Source organism: Musca autumnalis, unplaced genomic scaffold, assembly GCF_047663935.1.
Source record: "Musca autumnalis isolate F117 unplaced genomic scaffold, ASM4766393v1 scaffold_4, whole genome shotgun sequence".
Lineage (NCBI taxonomy): Eukaryota > Metazoa > Arthropoda > Insecta > Diptera > Muscidae > Musca > Musca autumnalis.
The window spans coordinates 223,161,576-223,171,810 of NW_027411977.1; positions in this window are offsets into that span (position 1 = coordinate 223,161,576).

Sequence of the window (10,235 nt, forward strand, 5' to 3'; positions counted from 1 at the left end):
GTTTTTTAACTAAATTTTGCCACAGGTCAGCTCAGCACAAGGCGTGGATTTTTTAACTAAATTTTGCCACAGGTCAGCTCAGCACAAGGCGTGGGTTTTTTTAACTAAATTTTGCCACAGGTCAGCTCAGCACAAGGCGTGGATTTTTTAACTAAATTTTGCCACAGGTCAGCTCAGCACAAGGCATGGATTTTTTAACTAAATTTTGCCACAGGTCAGCTCAGCACAAGGCGTGGATTTTTTAACTAAATTTTGCCACAGGTCAGCTCAGCACAAGACGTGGATTTTTTAACTAAATTTTGCCACAGGTCAGCTCAGCACAAGGCGTGGATATTTTAACTAAATTTTGCCACAGGTCAGCTCAGCACAAGGCGTGGATATTTTAACTAAATTTTGCCACAGGTCAGCTCAGCACAAGGCGTGGATATTTTAACTAAATTTTGCCACAGGTCAGCTCAGCACAAGGCGTGGATATTTTAACTAAATTTTGCCACATTTCTGCAAACTAAACTCAGAAACAAACATGCCTACATATATATATGAAGAAAAGACAAAATTTTTTAGTTTTCCATAAAAAAAAAGTTAAAAATTTTTTTTTAAGCTACATGAAAGATTTTTGGTACATAGATTGGGAAAAAAATTCCATTCTTAAATCTGTTCGTGATACTAATTTTGGTTGTTGCGCGCAAAAGTTATGGCGGTTTCAATTCTGATAAAAAGAAAAAAATCTTTAAAAGACTCTAATCATTATATTGAGAAAATCTCTTAATTAGGGGCTCCCTACATACTATATGTTTACTGAGGTCCCATAACTTTAGTGAAAAAGTTTTGCATTTTCGCGGAAATTAGGAAAGAATTCCAAACAATTGGTAGTTTACAACTTGTTTTAATAAAATTCAACCTGCTTATGCCTCTGAAAAATATATAAAAAATATGTACGTAATCTATACATCGCGAAGATTCAAATGAAACCAAAACTATACAAATCCGTTTAGTGGTTTTCATATTATAGCGAAAACAAAAAAATATATTGAGGAAATTTATAAAATTTTTGTAAGAGAAAATATTTATTAAAATTTATTTTGTGAGTTAGTTGAACAAAATGTAAGAAAAATAGGTCGGAGTTTTTCTTCTATTTTAGTTAAATTTCACGCAATAAATCACATTTTTTATTCTAATCACTTCTCGAAAACACGCTGACATCTAGCAGAAGATATGGATATCTTTCAAATAAATGTTGGTTTCCTTTAAATGGGGTATAATCTTGAAATAAAATTGTATCGGGTAATGTTCATTTTGAAATGCGTGTAAATCGCGAAATCCTCCAAATCACTTGATGCGCATGCGGTTTATCAATATTGCGAATTCTTCTCTTTTAATTTGTACAAATTTGCCAGGATTTACTTTGGCGGCTAAGATGTAGCATCGCCTGCAACGTAGTGTGCAAAAAACGGTATAACGCTTATAATTTGCACAAAGTGCATACACTTTTTATGCGCATCCGATTTCACTATCAACCGTGAAAAAATACATCGATCTAAACATATTTCAATAAAATCCATCAAGAACCGTGGATGTAGCATCACACAGTATTTTTTGGATAAATCGGATACAGCTCCCACGCCACTAAATTTTTCAAACCGCTGTTTTCGCACAAACGCGAGTGATGATTCACTTTCTTCATTGAAATGGAAACGATCCACATAAAACGCGAATTAGTCAGCGATATTTTGAAAAACAGTTTTCGCAAATTTTTCAATTTTTGCAGTAGCCATTTCCGCCGTTCTAGTAGATGGATTTTTATGATCTGTGATTCATATGATCCGGCTCGTCGAAAAACTAAAATATCGCGGGGTACCAGCACACTCAAAAGGATATTGTAAATACTGTACCCAAAAAATAGGTTTTTTAGAAAAAATATCACACTAAATTTTGGCCTTTGGCAGTAGATTACTCTGCTGCTGTGTGGGCTACATACTCAATATACATATCAGATTATGCGAAATCGCGAGTTATTTAATCCTTTAATTGGTTTTTCGAAATATTCGAATGCGCGTCCCAGTTACATAAAAAATACAAAAAACACCTGAAATCCGGCTTCAAAATGTCAGCATCCATAAAAGGTGGATGCAGTGGACATTTTGGAAAGTGATACATTAGAAGTGTTATCTTCATTTTGTATTCTCCTACTTTTACTTTGGACAGATGTCCGTCCTTTGAATGGTTTAATCAGAAATCGAATAGCAATGTAAAAAACCTGTTTAGATTCAACGTGTTTTTACCTATGGTTTTTCCTTTACGCGGTCGTAACTACCACGTAAATTAAATTTTTTTGCTAAATTTTTGAGCTTTGTACAAAAACATCTAAAATAATCCAGCAATAGTCATAGTTACTGGTAAACTACAATAGTTCGCGTATTATAATAGTGCAAACCTTGGCTTCATGGAAACTAAAAAATTTTGACTTTTCCTCATATATATATTTGTATCAATAAAGAAAGAAGGATAATTTTTCAAACAATCGTACATGTCCTCTTGCAAGAGAGAAAATATTGTCACACACAAATGAAACGTAGCACAAGCACCTTCGGCAAAATATTTTCATTTAATTCCCTTTTATAAGGACTACCACAAGCGGCAAAAACATTAACCAAATCCAAAGCGGAGAAAGAAGTACAAATGTAAACAAAAAATATTCACTTACACGTTGGATGTACATACATATATATTTCCTGGTATTTGTGTATATTTAACATGGCCATTACAATGTAAACACTTCTTCATACAATATTTGCGACAATATACTTGAGAGGAATAGCAACGTATATAAGGGTGGGATGATAATTTGTAAATGTTGTCAAGAAGGAAGAAGGTTGAGTAGGGAGCAGTCGCAAGCTTTCGTTTTAGAAGTTCCACAAGAAATTTTAGCAAAATTTACAGTTAGGAGTTTTATTTGCGATGCTATTGGGCCTTCCAAAATATTTAAAAATTTTCTTCCAACAGTTCCTAAAGCATTTTTTATAACAATATATTAATTCATAGAAATATGGTTTCGAGTATTCCTTTTGATCCGACGGCAAAGTTTGTGTTTTTTTAAGTTCAGGAACCTACCTTCTGTGACCATTATTTGACCACATAATGACCACCCTAATATAAATTTTGTTAATTTTTTCCTTGTAAAGGTGTGTACCTTAAGCTTTGGCAAACACAGGACTTAGCAGGCCTTATGCCTGCTGCCTTTCAACAGTTCGTTGCTTGTCTTGTAAGCAAATATTCATAAACGAATAAATATTTGAAGAAAAAAAAACGTAGAAACAACTAACAAAGAATAAAAACAAGAAAAAGAATGAGTAAAGCAACAACAGAAAGAGACTTTATACCACATACACAGACAGAGGAAATAAATTGCCAGCTAAACGCTTATTGTTGATGATATCTTCAGCTGGTAATGGGAGATACAGTGGAGGAAAAACTAATGAGCACAGAATGAATACAAAACAGACTATTTGACCAGGGTAGGGGTCTTCTAAGGAAAAGATGATTACCGTAGAAGTCTTCTATAGAATAGAAGACCACCATAGGGGTCTTCTATAGAATAGACGATCACCGTAGGGGTCTTCTAGAGAATAGAAGACCACCGTAAGAGTCTTCTATAGTATAGAAGACCATCGTAGGGGTCTTCTATAGAATAGGAGATCACCGTAGGGGTCTTCTATAGAATAGGAGATCACCGTAGGGGTCTTCTATAGAATAGACGACCACCGTATCGGTCTTCTATAGAATAGGAGACCACAGTAGGGGTCTTCTATAGAATAGGAGACCACAGTAGGGGTCTTCTATAGAATAAAAGACCACCGTAGGGGTCTCCTATAGAATAGACGACCAACGTGGGGGTCTTCTATAGAATAGACGACCACCGTAGGGGTCTTCTATAGAATAGAAGACCACCGTAGGGGTCTTCTATAGAATAGAAGACCACCGTAGGGGTCTTCTATAGAATAGACGACCACCGTAGGGGTCTTCTATAGAATAGACGACCACCGTAGGGGTCTTCTATAGAATAGAAAACCACCGTAGGGGTCTTCTATAAAATAGAAGACCACCGTAGGGGTCTTCTATAGAATAGACGATCACCGTAGGGGTCTTCTATAGAATAGACGATCACCGTAGGGGTCTTCTAGAGAATAGAAGACCACCGTAAGGGTCTTCTATAGAATAGAAGACCACCGTAGGGGGATTCTATAGAATAGAAGACCACCGTAAGGGTCTTCTATAGAATAGAAGACCACCGTAGGGGTCTTCTATAGAATAGACGATCACCGTAGGGGTCTTCTATAGAATAGACGATCACCGTAGGGGTCTTCTATAGAATAGAAGACCACCGTAGGGGTCTTCTATAGAATAAGAGGGGTCTTCTATTTAATAGGAGACCGCCGAAGGGTTTTCTATATAATAAGGGACCACCGTAGGGGTCTTCTATAGAATAAGGGACCATCTTAGGGGTCTTCTATAGAAAAGAAGACCATCGTAGGGGTCTTCTATACAATAGAGTGCCACCGTAGGGGTCTTCTATAGAATAGAAGACCACCGTAGGGGGCTTCTATAGAATAGAAGACCACCGTAGGGGTCTTCTATAGAATAGAAGACCACCGTAGGGGGCTTCTATAGAATAGAAGACCACCGTAGGGGTCTTCTATAGAATAGAAGACCACCATAGGGGGCTTCTATAGAATAGAAGACCACCATAGGGGGCTTCTATAGAATAGAAAACCATCGTAGAGGTCCTCTATAGAATAAGAGGGGTCCTCTATTTAATAGGAGACCGCCGTAGGGATCTTCTATATAATAAGGGACCACCGTAGGGGTCTTCTATAGAATAAGGGACCACCTTAGGGGTCTTCTATAGAATAGGAGACCAACGTAAGGGTCTTCTATAGAATAGAAGACCACCGTAGGTGTCTCCTATACAATAGAATACCACCGTAGGGGTCCTCTATGGAATAGAAGGCCACCGTAGGGTTCTTCTATAGAATAGAATACCATCGTAGGGGTCTTCTTTAGAATAGAAGACCACCGTAGGGGGAAGAACACCGTAGGGGTCTTCTATAGAATAAGGGACCACCTTAGGGGTCTTCTATAGAATAGAAGACCACCGTAGGAGTCTTCTATAGAATAAAAGACCACCGTAGGGGTCTTCTATAGAATAGACGACCACCGTAGGGGTCTTCTATAGAATAGAAGACCACCGTTGGGGTCTGCTATAGAATAAAAGACCACCGTAGGGATCTTTTATGGAATAGAAGACAACCGTAGGGGTCTGCTATGGACCAGAAGACCACCGTAGGGGTCTGCTATGGACCAGAAGACCACCGTAGGGGTCTGCTATGGAATAGAAAACCGCCGTAGGTGTCTTCTATAGAATAAAAAAATCCAAGCTTTAGGGTTGGATGACCATTGAAAGAATTTTGCTAAAAATTTAGTTTAAAAATCCACGCTTAAAAGTCGGATGACCATTGGAAAAATTAGTTAAAAAAGCAACGCATAAAAGTCGGATGATCATTGAAAAAATAGTTAAAAAATCCAGATTTTAAAGTTGAATAAACCTTAAAAAATTTAGTTAAAAAATCCACGCTTAAATGTTGGGTGACCATTGAAAAAATTTAGTCAAAAAATCCACACTTAAATGTCGGACGACCATTGAAAAAATTTAGTCTTCTATAGAATAGAAGACCACCGTAGGGGTCTTCTATAGAATAGAAGAACACCGTAGGGGTCTTCTATAGAAGACCACCGTAGGAGTGTTCTATAGAATAAAAGACCACCGTAGGTATCTTCTATAGAATAGAAGACCATCGTAGGGGTCTTCTATAGAATAGAAGACCACCGTAGGGGTCTTCTATAGAATAAAAGACCACCGTAGGGATCTTTTATGGAATAGAAGACCACCGTAGGGGTCTGCTATGGACCAGAAGACCACCGTAGGGGTCTGCTATGGACCAGAAGACCACCGTAGGGGTCTGCTATGGAATAGAAGACCACCGTAGGGGTCTGCTATGGAATAGAAAACCGTCATAGGGGTCTTCCATAGAATATAATACCATCGTAAAGGTTTTTTATAGAAAAGAAGACCACCGTAGGGGTCTTCTATAGAATAGAAGACCACCGTAGGGGTCTTCTATAGAATAGTAGACCACCGTAGGGGTCTTCTATAGAATAAAAGACCATCGTAGGGGTCTTCTATAGAATAGGAGATCACCGTAGAGGTCTTTTATAGAATAGAAGACCAATGTAGGTGTCTTCTATAGAATAGAAAACCACCGTATGTGTCTTCTATAGAATAGAAGACCACCGTAGGGGTCTTCTGTAGAATAGAAGGCCATCGTAGGGTTCTTCCATAGAATAGAAGACCATCGTAAAGGTCTTCTATAGAAAAGGGGACCACCGTAGGGGTCTTCTATAGAATAGAAGACCAATGTAGGTGTCTTCTATAGAATAGAAAACCACCGTAGGGGTCTTCTATAGAATATAATACCACCGTAGGGGTCTTCTATAGAATAGAAGACCACCGTAGGGGTCTTCTATAGAATAGAAGCGGCCTTCTATTCTGTTCTTAAAAAAAAAAAATTAATTAAAAAATCCACGTTTAAAGGTCGGATGGCAATTGAAAATTTTCTAACAAAATCCCGGCTTTAAGGTCGGATAACCCTTCACAAATTTATTTAAAAAATCTAACCTTTCAAAACTTTAATTAAAACAATCCAGGCTTTAGTCCAGGATTTAGTTAAAATCCAGAATTTAGTTAAAAAATCGACGTTTTAATAACACTGTGCAACAAGGTATCTGTGCGGTGGAAAATTCCTTTTGGAGATGAAAGCCCTTAGTGAGTATATTAAGAACCCAAAAGGAAATTTTCCCCATAGGTCAAGTTTCTGAGATATCGCGCGATGAATTTTTTGAATTTTCCCCTGTGATGCTTGAGAAAATAGCTTTATATCTCTGTTTGCCGTTATTGTAGCTTCATTTTGAGATTACATGTCTTCAGTCAAATCAAATGGCGAATCTTTTTGTAGAACATTTCATTCTTCTAACTCAATTCCTTTCATGTCCTTTTCGTCCTTTCTTTCTTGAACCGTAGTAAAAGTACCACAATATGAGATTTTTCAGCATCCAAATATTCTGCAAAAATGTTGCTCAGAAGATTTTAGGTACGGTTCTCTCTGACAACTAATCGATTTTGTCCCGTTTTCATTGTCATTTTTGACATTTATTCGGACTTGGTTCAGAATTAAACTATATTTTGTTTTTCTGTATATTCGTTATTAGTTATGTATTGGTAGGTAGACATACCCATTGATTATCGCTTATATTGCCATCTGGGATGTATCTGAAATATTTACCATATATAGCTCCCGATATGCTGAACACGTTAATGACAAATTTTCTTGGAGAATAGATCCGGTTATCTAATATTTTGAACCGGATATAGCGATATAAAACCCGGATTTTTTTTACCGATTTTAAGTAACCGATTAAGGTTATATGTATACCATTAGAAAGCTAATAACATTGCCAATCAGGGAAAATAAATTTTTTGACAGCATCTTACCTGAGTTCTGTGCTAAAACAAAAAACCCGTATTCTGGAACCGTTTTTAAGGAAAAATATCACTGCGCGTAAATAAGAACATCAAAGCTTGGTGGGTGAAATATTCTTTTTGCCGATGAAAGTGGATGAAGTTAATATTATGAACCCGGAAGGACAGTTATGCCGTAGGTCAAACTTAAATTGAAAAAATTTACTTAATGTTCGGATGGTCATTGAAAAAATTTAGTTAAAACAACGCCTTAACGTCGGATGACCATTTAAAAAAATTATTAAAAAATCCACGCTTAAAAGTCTATTTAAAAAATGATGTTTAAATTACGAAATTCAGATTACCCCTAAAAATTAGCAACAAGAGCAAAAAAATCCACGCTTAAAAATATCTTCGAATTATGGGTCTGTGAACATTTACTTGCTCTACAATACTTTGACAAAGTACTGTCCTTCTTTCAATTTCCTCTACCGAGTGTCCTTGTTTGATTACATTTTTTAGAGACATGTAGTCAAATAATATGATGCGCACACATGCTGATACATATGCATGTATACACACAAAGAAATTACAATAATTTCGTTTTCATCATTTTATTACAGCAAAAAACCCTTGAAGCAGCAGAGTAGCAAAGCTATTCACCCATCTAGGCTAACGGAACATGATGAACTCTTTAAGTTGAGAATGTGATTTTAAAGACTTCATGGCACAACTCTGCATACCAAGCAGGAAGAAGGGTGAGCAGAGAAAGCGAGACAAACAAATAATAACTGAGAATAAAGAAACGAAACACTTAAGACTCAAACAAGTGCAAGCATTTACATTATACCGAAGTCGTACGTTGTGTGTACGTTTCCGGTTTATGGCTGGGAAGGAGTCGCCTCCGCTATTTTTCAAATATGAATGTGTGTAATTGTTGGCAATTTTTGTTTTGTTTTTTTTTGTGTTCCTATCATTCAACATAATCGTTCCATAGACTGACGATGAACGAATACGAACGACGAAGTGTGTAAATAATCATAAATATTCAATTTTGGTTGGAAATATTTCAGGCAAACACCACCAGCCTCATGGAGGGAGGTTGTTTGGTGACTGGGGAGGTGACAGAGTTGGTAATGGAGTTACTTTTTTGCCATTTTTATAACTTATGGCTTGTTAATGATATGTTTTGGGTAAATAATATTCTTTGGAGGAAAAAACGAAATAATAAGAAATGAAATATGGAAAAATACTACTGAAAGGAGGAAAGCCTTGGGGAAAATTGTGGCGAGGAAATGAAGTTGAGAAAATTGTAGATTTATATACAGGCCTTCATTCAAACTTCTTTTTGTAGTTTGTGTGGCTTCATTTGTGTTATTCCTTTTTTGTTGTTGTCGGCCTGGTTCCTGGTTCTTTTGGATTATTTCCCTTATGATATGTATACGTTTTAGCTGTTGAGGTCAACGGAAGACTGTTGGCCTTTTCGCTTGCAAATGCCACAATGCACTTAGACTTTTCCCAAACCAATCCAAAACTAATGCAGGGTTATCAAAATCATTTTTTTAATAAATTTTTTTAAGGCTCATCTACACATAAGGCGTGGATTTTTTTAATTAATTTTGTCAAGGCTCCACTGACCATAAGGCGTGGATTTTTTTAATAAATTTCGTCAAGGCTCCTCTGACCATAAGGCGTTGATTTTTTTAATAAATTTTGTCAAGGCTCCTCTGACCATAAGGCGTGGATTTTTTTAATAAATTTTGTCAAGGCTCCTCTGACCATAAGGCGTGGATTTTTTTAATAAATTTTGTCAAGGCTCCTCTGACCATAAGGCGTGGATTTTTTTAATAAATTTTTTTAAGTTTCCTCGGACCATAAGGCGTGGATTTTTTAAATAAATTTGTTTAAGTTTCCTCGGACCATAAGGCGTGGATTTTTTAAATAAATTTTTTTAAGTTTCCTCGGACCATAAGGCGTGGATTTTTTAAATAAATTTTTTAAAGTTTCCTCGGACCATAAGGCGTGGATTTTTTAAATAAATTTTTTTAAGTTTCCTCGGACCATAAGGCGTGGATTTTTTAAATAAATTTTTTTAAGTTTCCTCGGACCATAAGGCGTGGATTTTTTAAATAAATTTTTTAAAGTTTCCTCGGACCATAAGGCGTGGATTTTTTAAATAAATTTTTTTAAGTTTCCTCGGACCATAAGGCGTGGATTTTTTTAATAAATTTTTTTAAGTTTCCTCGGACCATAAGGCGTGGATTTTTTTAATAAATTTTTTTAAGTTTCCTCGGACCATAAGGCGTGGATTTTTTTAATAAATTTTTTTAAGTTTCCTCGGACCATAAGACGTGGATTTTTTTAATAAATTTTTTTAAGTTTCCTCGGACCATAAGGCGTGGATTTTTTTAATAAATTTTTTTAAGTTTCCTCGGACCATAAGGCGTGGATTTTTTTAATAAATTTTTTTAAGTTTCCTCGGACCATAAGACGTGGATTTTTTTAATAAATTTTTTTAAGTTTCCTCGGACCATAAGACGTGGATTTTTTTAATAAATTTTTTTAAGTTTCCTCGGACCATAAGGCGTGGATTTTTTTAATAAATTTTTTTAAGTTTCCTCGGACCATAAGTCGTGGATTTTTTTAATAAATTTTTTTAAGT